We start from the raw sequence: 16,458 nt of genomic DNA, 5'->3' as shown, positions 1-16,458 counted from the left end.
GGGAACTGCTGCTGATTGAGTGACTTCTTGGAGGTCTGTTGGTCCAATGTCCCGGGAGAAAGTAGAGTTCTTGTTTCCTCTCCCCCTCCCACTCCCCAGGACCCTGGACACCCTCCCTCCCAGGCTGCGGTTTTCTCACCCACCTCAGGGTGCTCCTGGAAGCAAAGGCGCCTGCCAGCCACCAGCTCCCCAAGGGATGCCAGATGCCCACACATCTGGGCTCCAACTTTCAACCCACAGTGCACAGCTGTTTCTTTAATTATATGCAGAGACAATGAGCCTAAACAGTCACTTGTAGGCAGAGGGAAATAAACATGAAATTGACACTGGACCCTGCAGCCACCTTGGGGAGAAGGCTGAGATGCTCCTTCAAACTGGTTCTATTCCCCAACCCTCTGCCCTCCCTGAAGTGGAAAATGTATGTCCAGCCCTTCCCAAGCATTCCCACCATCTCTTATTTTTCTGTTTAGTTTTTCTTTGCATGCCTAGTTCTACTGGCTCTTTCCTCCAAACAAGGACACACACACATGCACACACCACGCGCGCCCAAGGTCATTGCAGAAAGCCAAAGATTTCCAGGGACCAGAAAGAACAATAAGGACTGGGGTCTAGTTCACTTTCTTCCAGGGGCAGCTGTCTCTCTGGAGTGGAGACCTCCTCTTAATTCTCTCCACGTGGAGCAGGGAAAGCCATTGCAGAGTTAGAGACAGAAGATAGTGATATTCACTGACCTGGGTAGCCTGCTCTCGGCGGCCAGCTGTTTTTTATTTTTTCCTGACTTGCTGGAGGTCTGAAGGCAGAAATGACAGGCAGACTTCGCCACTGTTGTCGCCGCTGCGGTCCTCACCGCCCCAGCTGCTTACGGCATCTCACGCGGGCTTCCAGCGAGAAGTAAAACCTGGGTGATGTGCATCCTTCCTAGGAACACCCTCCCCCGCCTTCTGCACACTGTAGAGAACGGAGCTCTTCCGGGTTGCGAAGAGGGAAAGGGAGGGAGGGAGGGAGGGAGGAAGACTGAGGGAGGAATGAATTTCACCCCTTTTTGCAAACAGGCAAACCGCACATCAGGAGTGTGTGGCACTGGCAGAGTTGAGGGATGGGGAAAGACTGCCTGAAATGTGACCAAGCCCCGTGGCACCTACAAAGTCCACTGTCTCTAGCAGGGCTGGAATTAACACTATAAATGTCACCAGTAATGTTGACTGGGTCATTAGCTACCATAGATATAAAAGCTTTTGCAGAGTTTCCCTCCCATTTTGGGAGGAAGTGGGGACCCAGTGGGAGCATCTAGAAGTAAAACTCTCGGCCACCATTAGCAGGGTCTCTGCCCCTCAGGTCCTCCCCCCCATCTGACTGTTCCACCCGTTTCTGTATATGCTGACGCTTCAAAAATGAATACACGCTACCTTCCGGTACTTGCAGCCACAGCTGGCCAGTGAAAGGAAAAGTAGGGTGGCCAGTGACAGCTCTGGGCTTGCTTGCTACTCTTTGGCTCTCCTCATGGTCACCATAAAAACATTTGGAGGTAGCGATACCTGTGCACCCACTAAGTAGAGGTTTGGGGATGGGCTCTCTAGGGTTCCCAAGCTCTTTCAAGAAGACTTCTAGGGGAAATTAACCTTCTAGGAGAGCGAGATAAGGGAGCAAGAATCAGAGGTCACTCTGAAGATAAAATGTCAGAAAGAAAATGATCCTATTAGTCTACCCACTGGACCCAACAAACTCCAGCCCTCCCCTTCGAAACCCCCCTCTCCTGTACCATCCCTACTTCTGCTGGTGGGAGGTCAAAATAATTCAAGGAGGGACTCTGCCATGAATAAATTTGGCAAGAGTAAAATGAAACTCCATAAACATTGGGGTCGAAAGGTCAGCATCCATTTGTTTTGACAGGTAGAGTTTTCCCTTCACAATATTTATACAATAAGAATATGGAGACTGACTTTAAAAATAAATCAATCTTCGGGGAGAAATAAAATGTGTCCAACGCTGGGCCAGGAAGTCAACAAGTTTCTTGTGCTGGAACCAGTTCGGTAGGAAGGAGTGGCCCAATTTGACGGTGCCAAGCGTTCAGGGGTGGTTGTCCCTTGGGGGGAGGATGAGGCCATTGGTCAGCAGGGTCAGAGTGAGAGGGCAGAGGTGGGGCGGCGACGCGGAGGGAAGTGGGGGAGGGTCGAGGAGAGCAGGTACCCAGCGCTGCCCAGGTGGCGGGCATCCAGATCGGGGATGGGCTGCTGCCCCCGCCCTGGAGCCCCGCCTGCCTGCAGCCGCTCAAGGCCCCTGAACTCAGACACAGCACCGACGGCTTTGCGCCCCGCTCGGCATCCTCCGGGTCCAGGTTTAAGCCGAGAGCCGCTGGAGAAAGGGGCTTATATCGTTTGCCGACCTGGCCAGGAGAGGAAAGGGGGGTCTCCCTGCCCCTGAGGAGGCCCCAAAGTCCACCTCGCGTCCCGACTCAGCCCCTCCTCTGCCCTGCTGCCCTCTGCCCCCGCCTTCCGCCACCAAGTGGCAGAGCCAAGTTTTTCGGCGCCAGGGCGCAGAGTCCGCAGGGCCGCGCGTTTCGAGATCGCTGGGGAGAAGGTCACTCTTTTGACAGTCTTCCCCCAACCTGTTGCCCTGGCGCATCTCGGGGAGCTGTGGTCTGTGCCGGGAGGGCCGCCAAGGGTTGGGCCGCGGGGATTCCGGGCCCTTCGGGGTCCCTAGGCCACCTCGCTCCTCCTCGCTCGCTGCCTCGTGGAGAGTAGGACCCCGGGGCCCAGGAGGGGTCATCCATCACCCAGATGGCGGTAGCTGTCTCCTTAAACTGGATATTAGCAGTACCCCCGCCTCGCGGTCCACCAGGCCCGAGGGGCCATTTGCCTCTTTCTCCAGTTGCCCTCCGGCTTCTGGGCCCTTTGGAGATTCCCATCCCTCCCCCCTCCCCCCTCCTCCCTCCCCCACCACAGAGTCACCTCCAACCTGAAAGCCTTTACCCGTAGAATCAGGATCCTGCCCTGCACCCCCTGGAACCCCAGGCCGGCTCCCTCTCCGCCACCCCTCCCACCCCCACCCTCGCCACTCTGTCCCCAGCGCGCGCCCGCGACCCTCCGCCCGGTTCCGGCCGGTCTGGCGGCCCCTGTCCCCGTTCCTTTTCTGCTGACGCGGGCACTTGCTTGTCTCTGGGTCTAAAGTGACTCTTTGGTTAAGGGACTGAGAAATCTGATCGCGTGCACACCGCTCCCCCATCGCCCAATTCTACCTTCAGTAAAGGAAGGCTTATAGTTTAAGGAAATTCGACTGCCAAAGACACTCGGGCTTAAAAAAAGAAAAATCCAAAGGACTTAATTAAAATATAACTGATTTTGAATTTAATGGCCAGACAGGGGCAAGATTCAGAGAAGAAATGCCAGCTGGGCATTTCTTGTTATCTTGATGGACTTAGCGGTGCAAAGTGCTGCTAATTAGGGTCCAGGAGCGAATTATTCCAGGAGGGTTGGGGGAGATTTGATGGGGGGCGGTGGGTGGGAAGGGGGGTGAAGAAAGGAGAGAATTTATCCTGAGAAGTAAACAAAGTGAAGGAAAGACGCTGGTCGCTTAGCCAGACGGGCCAAAGATTTATTCGATTCGCGGACATCGGCCCATGCACACGGTAAAGACGTTGCTTTTATGAAGCTACAAGTCGCTTTCTGCACTTTAAAAGCTACCACCCTGGCTCGCTGATTCGTGCACGGTTCAGGTCTCTGCGCGTGTGTGTGCGTGTGTGTACTTGCGCGTGAGAGACAGCAAAAAAAGACCCTCTCTTATTCGGGGGCGACTATGTTAAACGCTGAGGGGCCACGGATTCCAGGTGCTCAGAGCTGCCCCGTCCTAACAAGTCCGAGGGGGAGAGGGTGACTTCACCCCCAAGGTTTCAGGACTCTCCAGTGAGCCTTTTCATTGAGGAATCCTTGCTTGGTAAGCGCCTGGAGCGCCAGTGCCAGAAGGCAGCGACCCAGCTCCCCACCACCACATACAGAGGACACTCAGGTGCGGCTCACCTGTTCCTGCACCCCTGACTCTCCCCATCCCCGCCCCCAGCACCAACCACCGGCCTTTTAATCCCTTAACCCTGGACAGGCGATCCTCCTTCCCCGGGTTGGATTGAGAGGCTGAACCACGGAGAGAACTGTTCTGAGGCTCCAGGGCCTGGGGACTGAGCTGGGTTTGGGTTCTTCCTGGAGGGAATCACGCCATCCTAATTGGCACCAGCATCGACTGCTTTCAATCCCGTGGTGCGTCGGACCTCAGTCCCACAAGCTAAGGCGTTTGATTGGATTTTAACTATAAAGGGAAGTCGCTGGGCATGTGAGGTAGAAGATGGATCAGTAAATGACTAACAGATAATAATAGAAACACTGTGTCCCTGGATCTCTGCGATGGCCGCGCAGATAGGAACTTCACCTGTTGGATAAAGAAAAAGGAGACCCCGTAGGAAGAAATAACCGCTGGCAGAATCTCCAATCTTACTAAGAATGTGCCGCCACTTAGAGTTGTTCTAAGCAGGGCTCGGGGTGGGGGGGGGGAACCATATATTTATTCTTCCGGGTTTCCCACATCCCATTTGTTTTCCGTAAAACACAGGTAATATTTTTTTCTCCTGTGCATCGGTCTACAGCGTCATTCCTCTTGTCCATTTTTCTACCGTCCTTTATATACCCTCAGATTGGCTTAGTTCGTCTAAGTTCACTCTCTGCCAGACGAAAACACACACTCAGATTAGCCTTGGTTTAAAAGTTCCAATCTTTCAAGCACACTCACTGAGATTTATTTTATTAGAAATGTGTAGGGTGGGTGGGGTGTTGAGAGGGAGTAAACGGCCCTCTAGGGTCGTTCACTAGTTCTTTCATTTTTCTTTCTTTTTTTTTTCTTTTTAACAGAACATTTTTATTAAACTCAAGTTTCTGGTCTGGCACTTTGCCTGTGTTTCTCTAACCAAAACTGCGGGGCGGGGGGCGGGGGGGGGCGCTGGGTGGTGTGGAACCATGGATGTCTCAAATGAAAGTTTCACAAAGCAATGACTGGAAATTAAAAAAAAAAAATCAGACCTATTCCACCCAGGCGCCCTAAATAAGTAGCCCCGTTTGCAAATTCCTATCAATTATTACGTGATGGGAAAAAATCCTATCTGAAAATAAAGCACGTGGACGTGGAGAATTTTAATTAAATCTTACTGTGGATATAATAACATGGAAGTGATTTTTCATTCGGTGCTTGCCTGCTCACCAGTGTTTTATGGCGTTTTCTTGCCTCTGACTTTATTTTAAAATATTAGACGAGGTGGAGAATTATAAACGACTCTTTCCTTATCTGTACTGCTCACATATCCAGGATCAGAGGAGCTGATTAAGAAAGAAGTCAGAGGCAACGTTGGATTCATAATGATTTGGAATAATGAATCCTTATCTCCGCTTTCCAGATTATCTGCCTTTCAGCTCCCAATGTTTTGTTACATGGGATAATTTATTGCATCTAATACATCACAATGAATCTGATGGTAGAAAGTGATGGCCAACCTTGTGAAAGGGGGCCCTTATTTTTTATCCCGGGGCAATGAAACTGCTTTTTGCAGTTTTTAATTGGGAAAATATAAGGTAGATCTGATAAAAAAAAAAAAAAAGCTGGGTATAATCTTGCCTGCTCGTGCTTTACCGCTCTGCTCTTTAATTAGTGTGTCAATTTCAGGCTGAAATTAACAAGATCGACCTGAAACCAGCGCTTAGTTTCTCCCCAGCACCAAGATCCCAATTTTTAACATGATTTATTTTTATGAAAAAAGAGATAATTAATCATAAACACTGACGAAAGCACAGAGCCAAGTTGAGATAAAATGCCATTTGCATCTTTATATAGAAAGATACCAATAATGTTAATTTTTCTGAGATTTCTTCTCTCCTCACCATCTCCTGCCCCAACACAGCTCCCACCCTGCCCGCTGCCCACTCCAGCCCCATTCCAAGTACACAAGAAAAAAAAAAAATCAATTCCAGGTTCCTCTTTGGTATTCATTGCTCTCTTTTTTAAAGTGTATATATTTTTATATATATTCAGCTCCTCTGGCTTTGTCTATTAACACATGCAGAATTGTACAGGTTTCCCTCCCCCAGAGCAGAGTGGTGGGTGGATCCGCCTGTTCTCGCAGAGCCCCCCACCCACCTACCCTCATCTCTTCCCTCCTTTAGAGTTAGAGAGAAGAGGACACACATCTCATTTAATGGTTAATTAGTTACAATAATTGGCATTTTTGTTTCTTTTGTCTTTTGCCCTAACGACCATGGAACAAAAGTCATCTAAACGCAACAGGCTTTCCTCTCTGCCTCTTTCAGGATGGATTTCAGAATCCAAGGCTACACCCGTAGTCCCCTCCCTACCCCTGACAGCACTAGCCACCTCCTGGCTTCAGGAAGTAGAAGGGGCAGGAGTCACTAGTAATTTGCTCTTTAAGCTTTTTGTGCCTGTTGATTACTTTCTTGTTGCTTGGATTAAACAATCGTTGCAAATATGCAAACCAGTGAAAGGCGATTCATACATATTCGCTCTCCAATTGTCCCTCCTGACGTCAGATCATAATTTCTTGGTAATTGGATGGCTTGCACCCGAATAATGCTCATCTGACATTCTCTACGTTTGCTCTAGGTTGTAGTAGACTTTGTACTGGGAGGGGGAAGGAGGACTTGATCCTTTTTTTAAGAATTCTTTTCTGTTCACTGTAGTTTCTATTATCTCCCTTCCTCCCCTACGCTTAAGAACATTAACTTATGACGTGTAAGGATATGGAGTTTGTTTCCTGGGAATATAATTTCCCAGGCAGTTTTTGAGTAAGTTGAAGAAAGTTGAATACAGGCCGGTAAAGATGGAGGAAATGGAACAGTTGGGGCGGGAGTAAGGGTGAGGGTCTATAGAGCCAGATCTACTCTCCTCCCTCTGCTTAGATCTGCAAAGAGTCCCACTTGGTCACTTCTACCCATCTTGCAGCCTCTCCTGAGACCACCGTAGGTTCCCAGCTATCTGGAGTTCAAGTCTCCACTCCTGATCCTGCCCCCACTCTCTCAAGCCAAGTAGGCAGCCAAATCATTATAGATTTTAAAAGCTTGAATCTTGATTATAAAGCTATTTCAGGTTTTAGGGGGTGGTCGAGAGAGAGAGACCTGATTTTCTGGGATATTTTCTCTTTCTGTTCACTTTGGCCTTAGTTCAGTGGACTTAAAAGATGTCTAGTTCCAATTCTGGGTCCAATATTGTAGGACTTGCCTCTCCTTCCCCTCTCTTTCTCTCCCTTCCCGCCTCCTTTTCATCCCTTCCCCCTCTCCCTTTTCCTCTCTTTTCCCTGCTCTTCAGGACACATCACTCCAAGAATTTCAAGTATCAATTATAAGTAATATTAATTTCTCAGCCCCAACCGGTGAAGAGCAGATGATCTGATAGGAGTATAAAAACGGTGCTTCCCTAGATGAAACAGACCAATGGAGCCTGCTGGGCCAATTCCCATGCCCAGATGAACATTCAATTTTCCGGCATTATCTCCACACTTAAACTCGCTTTCTCCATTTCTGTGCCAAGATAAATTTGCATAATATTTGCAGCTGTAATTAGCTGATGAGCATCTCCTAGCCTCCCCCTTTTGTTTCTCTCTGCATTTGGTCTTCCATTGATGCCACGTTTGATCTTTAATATTACAGGATTCCCGATAGAGGATTGCATATCTTATCTTCTCAGCTCCAAAATCTTTTAAGAAGGAGGGAGAAGGGGAGAGAGGGGTGCGGGGGAAAGGGTGAGTGAGGCGAATAAAGCCTCACTAATCAGAGTTTGAAAAGGTTCTGATGGCAGAGGGTATAGGTAGTGACAGGACAAATAAGAGAAATGGAGAATTATGATGGGAAGGGGGTGGGAGGGGTAGGATGAGCCTTCGGAAATGGGGAGTCTGGAATGAATGGGTTTATTTAGAGAATTAGGGAGTGGGGTAGGGGGGATTGGGCTGAGATCTGGAACGTGGATGGGCTGGGGGAGTGCCGTTGGCACCCAGCCTTAACTGTGTGGCCCTTCCTCCCTTTCTGGGCAGCCGGTCATTGCCGGGTCGGGGTCCGGGTAAGATGCTCTGTTGGGTTGCTCCCTTCAAGCAGAAACTGCAAGTTTTGAAACCAGGCGACTCCCTTATCTGGTCATCTGTTTGTCTCTGTTAATAGAGACCACAGCCCTCCTGAATTTCTAATATGCCACCAACACTTTATTCCCTCCAGCGCTGTTTAAAAGAAATGAAAGGCCAAAAAAAAAATTTTTTTTAAAAAGGAAAAGAAAAAAGATACAAGGGACTAAGAAAAAGGAGACGAGGAGTTCGTCGCACTGAATAGTGTCGCCTCCAGAAGTGGAGCGAAACCAGAAAAGTGGCCCCTTGCCTCGCCTGGCTTGTTATTGTTGTGTTAGTTTTCCCCAAATCGGGAGTCTTCTGACTTGGGTGGCGGCGGGGCCGGGAGGGAAGGCGGATTAGAGGAGCCACTGGTTGAATTAGTATTTGTGGGAATCCGGAGGGGAGAGAGAGAAAGGAAAGGAAAGAGGCAGAAGGAGGAAAAAAAGAAGACAAGAAAGAGTCGATTTCCATGCCAATCATCGGAACAAATAGCTAACATTTAACGTTTACACCCGCACTGGCGGCGCCCTGGCGCTCCGAGGACCTGGAGCCGGGCTAAAATGTCCCGAAAGCCTTTGGAGAAAACGAGTTTCCAGCTATCAGGTTCTCCCCGTCCCCCCCTTCCATAAGGCTTCGGTTTCAGGCTGGAGTTGTCCAATGTCTGCGTCGCTGCTCCAAGCCCCTAAATGAGTGTCAAAGAGGCAAATATCAAATAGCGCCGGGGTCAAGGCGATTTAGTTAACCGCGCAGGGCGCTCGGGACTTGAAACTTGTGTGGGACTCGCGGGGGAGTAAGGCGGGCGGAGGGAAGGCCAGTGAATGAATGATGCGTGAATGAATGAATGAGGAATGAACACCCAGACACACGTGGGCTGAGAGCGCCTCCACGCACCTCCTCGCCCCGCAGGGCAAAGCAAGGCTCTCAGTTGGAGGAAAGTTCCTTAAAACTTTTATTTTTATATAATGAGGCCAATTTTCTAAAGCGAAGTTAAGAAATTGGGCGCTTCTCCAGCGCTTCAACGGGTACCTTTTGTCATTGTATTGCCTCAAGGCTTCAGTTTCCCCACCTGCTAATTGAGGGGGTAGGACCAGAGGATGGCCAAGGTCCCTTCTTCGTGCGGAAAAAGCAGGCTGCAGGCCCAGAGCGGTTAATCAGGAGGGGGGCGTCCCCGAGGTGACCAGGTCTGCAGCCCCCATGCGCCCTGGGGACCCCGGTACCCACCCCCCCGCGTCTCGGCCACAGGCGCTGGCCAGACTTCCAGCAGCGAGAGCTTCAAACTCCCCCAGTCCAGCCTGCAGGGTTCTCCCCCCCACTCCACCCCTGCCCCGCCCTGGGCTCCGCCTCCAGGAGCAACGGCGGTTATTCTCGATTATTCTGGGGGTCGCCGTCTAGGGAAGTCCCGCGTGCCCTGCTCCAGCCCACCCAGACTCGTTAGGCGCTCTCTCTCCAGCAGTCTTGTGCCTCTCAAGTGTTTCCCAAAGAGAGCATCCTCTTTTTGGGAGAGGAGGGGGTGCGGATTGAGGTTTCCTTCAAAATTCCCGACTCCAGAGCCAGAGCGGAAGCCCAAGCGGACTCAGCCTTTGGGCGCAAAGCGGAGCTGCAGGCGCACCGCGCGCGGGGTTAGATATCGATTAACCCAAGGTCGCTCCTTAGGACTTCACGGTGTCTTTTTTTTTTTTTAATTTTTGAGACCCAGGTCTCTGTGCGCAAGCAAGGTGGGGGGTTGTGTTTGCACGCGCGCTGATCTGCGTGCGTGGGCGTCTCAGCCGCCAGCCTCAGGAGCTGGGGGGTTGGGGGTGGGAGCTGAGGGCTGGCGGCTACCGGGCGGGTCGGTGGGGGGGGGAGGGGTGTGTGCACCAGACTCGACGATTCATTTCGCCGAACGCTGAGTCGAAAATCAAGTCGAGCCAGTCGGCAGCCGGCAAGAGGTTGCTTCGGAGGCTGCCGCTCAGGCTCCAGGACCGTGAGCCAGGTCCGCAATGTCTTTCCTGCCCTGCCCCTCCCAGTGCCCCGCTCCCCACCTCCGCCTCCTCGGGCGCAGCTCGGGGTCCGTCCGAGGCCGAGCGCCTGGACCCCGGGCTTCTAGCCTGCGGAGTGGGGGGTGAGTGCCACGGACAGGAGGAGCGCGGGGGCCGGAACACAAGAGCGAGGTGCCCGGACGTGCCGGGTGGGCTGGGGGGGGGTCTATTTAACCCTCCTTTTGTTGAGTTTTTCCCTCTCCTCAGTGTAATTCTCAGCGATAGTCACGAAGACTAATCACGATGCTACTTTCCCCCTTCTTTCTCAAATTAAAAAAAAAAAAGAGAGAGAGAGAGAAAATACGCACCCAACTCCACTACCGTTCGGGTTCCGGAGAAATTCTCAAATAGAGCAGTGTAATTTCTCAGTTGATTTTGATTGACATACTGTCCCTGGGATCATGTGTTAATCCCTTCTTCACTCAAGCCTTTTCATAACTCATTTCTCTCTTGCTAGATGGGGACTCTGATGGTTACCGAGGCAACGATGATAGCGCTAAGCTATTTCCCTGTCTGCAAGGAGACCATTATTCCGCGTGCATAGGCCATTGGCAACAGAGGTCGTCACAAAGTCGTTCACAACACAGCACACGTTTATTAAACTTTTATTCTCTCTTTTCCCCCAACACAGAAACTAGTTTGCACTTGTACTGCGGGGGGGGCATCGTTGGCCTGCTCCGTGTTGGCACTAACTGCTCTCAGGTGCGTGGGCCCCACGCAGACACTCCTCACCTGCCACCGTCGCGCGGGGGCCAGAGGTGCCCCCACTTCCCCATCTGCCGTTTGAGGTCTTCTGTGACGCTACCTCTGGGACCTCGGGGATAAGAAGAGGGGGCAGCATCTAAGTGCAGACGGGAACCGGCTTTCCAGGCCCCTTCGTTGTCTACCCTCCTAATGTATAGTCACCCGCTGTCCCCTCTCTCGGAGTGTTCCCTCGGCGACACCCCTTTTCTCTTCCCCTCCTGGGGACCTGCGCCCGCCGGCCCCTCCGGGCGCGCTGGCCGCCCTGGCTCCTGAGAAGCCACCTGCCAGGAGCGCACGGGTCTTAGGTTTCTGTTCCCAGTTTGGCCAGGAAAAGGGCCAGAGGGGGGCGCAGGCTCCGAGATGGATGGATTTGGTCCCCAGGCTTCCGGCTGCGGCGGCCTGGGGCTGGGGCTGGCAGGTGGGGAGTGGAAGAACCGGACCGTCTGGGGCGGTCAGTCAAGAACACGACCCCGAGAACGGTCTCCGTTAAAGCAAGCACGGCAAACATCTGTCTTCCCAGCCTGCAAGGCCCCCAAAGCCAAAGGGCGGTGGTGAGGGCGTAGGACTGCACGGCCTCTATTTCCCATCTTCTCCCAGTACCTCCCTCCCTCCCTTCCTCCCTCCCTTCCTTCCTTCCTGACTTTTTCTTCCCTTTCGCCCCTCCCAGTCTTTGTTTTTCACGGGAGGACCCACTGGGGCCTCAGGGAGTGAGTCTCGGGCTCCAGAGCGGTCTCTGTGACCTTGACCCGGGAATACCTGGCCTCCACCAGCCCCAGGCCCCAGGCACTGCCTTCGCCGCCCCTGCACCCACGCACCCTGGGGTCCGCGGGGGACACGCTTGCCTCACCCACAGCCAGGGTCGCCCCCACTGCGGCCTGTCGCGGCCCCCCCCCTTCTGCCCCCCTCCCGTCAGGACCAGGCCTCGGAGATGGCTCGCTGCTCTGAAGACGCCAGCGGGGACACAGAGCCGTGCAGCGGCGGGGCAAAGGTCGGGGGCTCTTAGATCAGCAGGTGTAGATGCTCCAGGGGGCTGCGAGGGGTCAACTTCCCTCCCCGAGCCCGGAATTGCCCATGGCCTGTCACGACCCCACCGGCGATACTGAAGGCCAGAGGGTATGCCGTTTGCACGGGTGACCCCAGCTCCTTCCTGCCCCCGGAGCGAGGGGTGCTTTGCTCAGACACGGAGGTGACACGGCCTGCCGCCTTGGGAACACGCCTGGCTCGGGGTGGGGGGCTGAGTGTGGTTTCGGGGCATCCGAGGAATGGGAGGAGAAAGGCCGCAGCGGGCCTCAGGGGCCTGCTCCCGTGTGCAGTCGGGCTGGGAAGTGGAGGTGACAATAGTGCTAGCACACTCGGTGGCCCTGGGAGTCTCTGCTAGGGTCAGCTTTAGGTGTGACAATCTGCCATCCATGTGTTGTAGGGCACCACGTGTCACACAACTCACCAGGCAGCTGAGTTATCTTGGGGAAACCAAACTGCTGAAACTCTGTTCTAAGGAAAGGACCGTCCAGGTTACAGGAAGCTGGGGCACTTACACCCAAGGCCATAACAATAACAACCTGGTTATATTATAACAGTGACTGCATCCATCATAAAATATATCAGTTACAGGGTAATGCTCATTAACCTCAGAACACCCTGTAAGATAGGTTTATCCCTGTTTTACAGGTGACGCATCCTGTCTGGCTGTGACCAGCCCTCACCCCTGCTCCTGGGACTTCTTTCCTTCCGGGAGACCTCAGTGTGCGCTGCGGATTATCAGTGGGGTTACCGGCCTTTCTAGTTCTTCATTCATCCCTCCTTCCTTCCTTTAATACTGTGTCCCCATAATGGGCACCCTGCTAAGCTCTGAGACCACAAAGCAGGAAGCTGTCTCTGTGTACAGGTAGAGTGGGGAGAAGGACAAACAAGTAAATCATTCGAGATGCAATAAACACTCTGTGAAATGCCTGCTGTGTGAGCCCAGAGGACAGAATGCTTGGGAGTGTCTTCGAATGTTTACCAGATTGTGAAGCTTGATCTGACTCTCCGGATGCTTATGAGCTCACAGAGTGGTGCAGGGGGCAAGAGGTATTCCAGAAGTGAACAGGCAGGTTCGATGGCACTGGGGTGGGGAAAGGGTCCGGAGAGTTTGATAAAGGATGGGAAAGGCAGTTCCCAGAGCAGGGGAGGAGTGGGAGAGGTAGGGACACAGGGCAGTGAAGTGTCACGGAGTCAAGCTACGCGGCCTTGTCCTGTGGGCACTGGGGAACCAGCGATGGTCTTTATGCAGACGAACAGCGGGATCAGAATGAGTGAAGTTGGAGATTCTAGATGCCACTCCGGTGACCAGTCTCCCCTTTTCCCTCAGCTACACACCCACAACTAAAGTGTCTGCTTCAATACTTCCAAACTGTATAAAGCGACTGGGTAGTAACAATTTTTTTTTAAATGCTTAGGCGAAAACAACACTTACACCAAGGCTCCTGTTTCTCTGTGTGTTTTCTCAACATCGCTGCGTGGGACCTTGGTCCTCTGGGCTTGTGTAAGTGTGTTGAGAACAGCAGCCCTGGTCGCTGGCTCTGCTGCAGTCACAGCTCTGCCTGGACCAAAGGCACTCTGACAGTTTCATGGCCGCGACAGAAATCAGCCAAAGCCCAGAAGGTGAGCAGTGACACCACCTAGAAAACCGCGCTGCACCGTGTTTGTGACAGCAAGAGACGGGGAAGCCTCTCGCCCTCATGAATATATGGCAGGTATCTACAAACTCTCACACTAATTGATGGTCTCCCTATATATCATCCCAGATAAAGGGCCCCTGTGCAGTAAATGCTGATGTTGAGAACACCCTGATAGGGCTTTGTTAACAAGAAGATAACAGAAGAGCAAGATATGTTTGTTTAGCTGCCTATAGATAAACCCAATAGGTCTTCGTTAACTTTTCATGACTGATGGCAACCGCTAACCATGATAAATAATCCTGCAACAGGGAACTTTATTTAACGAGCCAGAAATGGGACCTACATTTTTAGCTCCTTTGAATGAGGAGGAGGTATTTTCTGTGTGTGAGTACATCTATGTCATAGTACATCAGCGCCTGATTTTCTCTAAATAACTTTAAACCGTCAGCCGGACCTCTGAACCAAGTTGACCCTTGATACTTTTTCAGGGTGTGCTGTTCCAACCACACAAAAGCCGAGCAGGTCTGAGGAACTGGATTTTACAGAGTGAAATCTAGTCTTCAAAAGAGTGGCAGAACCTTGGGAAATCAACACAAACATCTTTTGAGCAGCTACAAACAGGTAAAAATGTGCTTTTCAATACTTGTGAGGAATATGGTGGCCAGAGATGACCAACCTGTCAACATGTTGGAAGTTGCAGAGTCTTATCCAAAACTGATGGCTGAATAAACATTTATTTTTCAAAGCTGAGGAGGTTAGTTTTTCACTGTCTTTAACGATGTCTTGCCTGGTGAGATACATCATCCTTTACCTAGATGGGTCCCCAAGTCAGGCTATGTCCAGAACTCACCCAAAACGAAAGCCTCAAAGTACATCAAAGGTAGCTGTTTCATAAATCCATTTCCAAAGACCAAATTTGTGTGCTGCTGGAAAAAAAATGATCATTCCGCTGTTGTCTTTAGTGCAATCTTTTACAAGAAGGCAATCATTTTTTACTAAAAACACCATCTGAATTTTATCTTTGCTAAAACGCTAAGAAGGAGGGCAGGAGTTTGACCCAAGCATAGAATCTTCCCTAACTTGCAGACTAAGTAATTTTGATGGGAGAAGTGATCCTGGGTCTCTAAAGTGACCAGATTTGCCACCAGTAAATGGGGATCTCGGGTAAAATGATGTTTCAGTTAATAAAAAGAATATTAAGGGGAATTCATTCTCAATGTAGAAAAACGACTATTTGCAAAAGCCACAGGTTACATATGTCCTAAAGTACTAGCGAAAGCTTTCTTTTCTTTTCTTCCCCCCCCCCACCATGTGTCACAAATAAGAAAGAGCTATTGTAATTCGGTTCCCCTTTTGGTTCTAAAAGAAAGCTGCGGTTGGATTCACTCTCTGGGGCAGCTCAGCCCTGAAAGCATCAGATTTGATCCCCTAGACTCCCTGGAACCGCAAGTTCACATCCCCAAGGGGTTGGGCTCAACCCTTCCTCCTTCCTGGGCAATAAATAGCATGGAAACCAGGTTATCTGTGTGGCCAACTTTCAGGAAAGACCTTGAAAACAGAGACGGGGTGGACCTGGGCAGTCACGTGGTGCTTTCCATTTCCATGGGGTTTGCTGCGGGGTGGCTGTGGCGACCTGACAGGCGGCAACGGAGCACGGCAGCAATCCCAGGAGATGCTTCTACCGGGTTTCTAATGGAAGGCCATTTCAAAGCCTGCCTAGACTCAGAGGCAGCCGGCTCCCTTTACCCTGGTGGAAAGCCATTGGGTGGCTCCATCAGATTAGCTGTGAGAGGGGGGTAGGGAATTTGGAATGTTTACTTTCACATCCAGCTTTTGGTGGCATGTCTGTAGCGCCTTCATATCTTAGCACCATATTTTGTATTCGTGATTAGTGGATTGGCTTAGGTACAACGTGATTAATCTTTCTTTCTTTCCTTTTTTTTTTTTTTTTTTGGCTCAAAGCGTTGGTGCCCTCACCTGAGTCTAAACAATCAAGTTACTGAAACCCTAGCACACTTTTTAAACCTTGCGCCGCTTCTTTACATAAAGGGCACTGTCTCCACTTGAGCTCTGAATATACTGTTTGTCCAATTTCGGACATGACTCCACTTAATATGAAAGACCAGCTTTTCTTGTGGGAAAAAAAAAAAAATTCAGACAATGCCAGCCAAGACCATCGAAAGGCAGGGTTGAGGTTTGTTTGTCTTAGCGACGTGGGCTGTCATCACACCTGAGCAGTGACTGGGGCAGAGGCAGCTCACCTCGGCCCTTCCTTACGATTTCTCCAAACCTTCTGTTTTCCTTCTGATCTTTGAGCACCAATGAAACATGATTAACAGCTTAAATGAAGCCAGATTCTTGTTTCTAAGTGCATGATACATATTAAAAATGATAGCCATGTGATGTGACTTTTGTGTCTGTAAACTGCATAATTGTAAAAATTATACATGAACATATACTTAGGGAATGCTGTGAGCTGTAGGTCTTAATTACACCATGTATTTTTATATAAACATCCTTCAGCTGAATCTGTGTCCACAAACTTCTCAGAGACAAAGTGGGCCACTGTCAAATGTCAGCATTAACCAGTTGCTTGGGAAAGGAGGTAAATACGCTTCTTATGGCAGAAATACCATCTTTTGAATTCGGTCAGGATTTCTGCTGCATTAAATTGCTGTATTGTCTGTGACTACAAACTGAAACGTGGGCTAGCTTAGTTTGGGCGGTCTGGTAATTTGAAGCCCTCCAGTAAGGGCTTGGTATTTTGTAATCAATAAGCAGAGCTCCTGTGTTGTTTTTAGTGATTTGAAACAAAGTTCAGTGACAATGATTTGTCCATAAAAACATTTGAACAAATAACTAACCATCCAAGAAATGAAGCAGATGTTGAAAGGGTTTA

At 50.7% G+C, this 16,458-nt stretch overlaps 1 protein-coding gene and 1 long non-coding RNA gene across 2 annotated transcripts in view; one reads left to right on the top strand and one right to left on the bottom strand.

Annotated features, from left to right (window-relative positions):
* GATA3 (GATA binding protein 3) overlaps nucleotides 1-941 on the bottom strand; it is a 29,526-nt gene extending 28,585 nt beyond the window's left edge. Inside the window, exon 1 of the mRNA XM_082450578.1 lies at nucleotides 732-941. The gene's annotated coding sequence lies outside the window, so the exon portion shown is untranslated. The remainder of the gene's footprint in view (nucleotides 1-731) is intronic.
* Nucleotides 942-10,029: 9,088 nt separating this feature from the next.
* On the top strand, nucleotides 10,030-13,324 carry LOC309655446. The gene is made up of 2 exons (XR_014260843.1): nucleotides 10,030-11,887; nucleotides 12,568-13,324. It is a non-coding gene; the product is annotated as an uncharacterized lncRNA (long non-coding RNA).
* Nucleotides 13,325-16,458: the final 3,134 nt, after the last annotated feature.

This window comes from Balaenoptera physalus (genome assembly GCF_965194825.1).
Source record: "Balaenoptera physalus genome assembly, chromosome: 2".
Lineage (NCBI taxonomy): Eukaryota > Metazoa > Chordata > Mammalia > Artiodactyla > Balaenopteridae > Balaenoptera > Balaenoptera physalus.
Note: the sequence above shows the minus strand (reverse complement) of the source record. Positions and strands in the feature narration are given on the sequence as shown.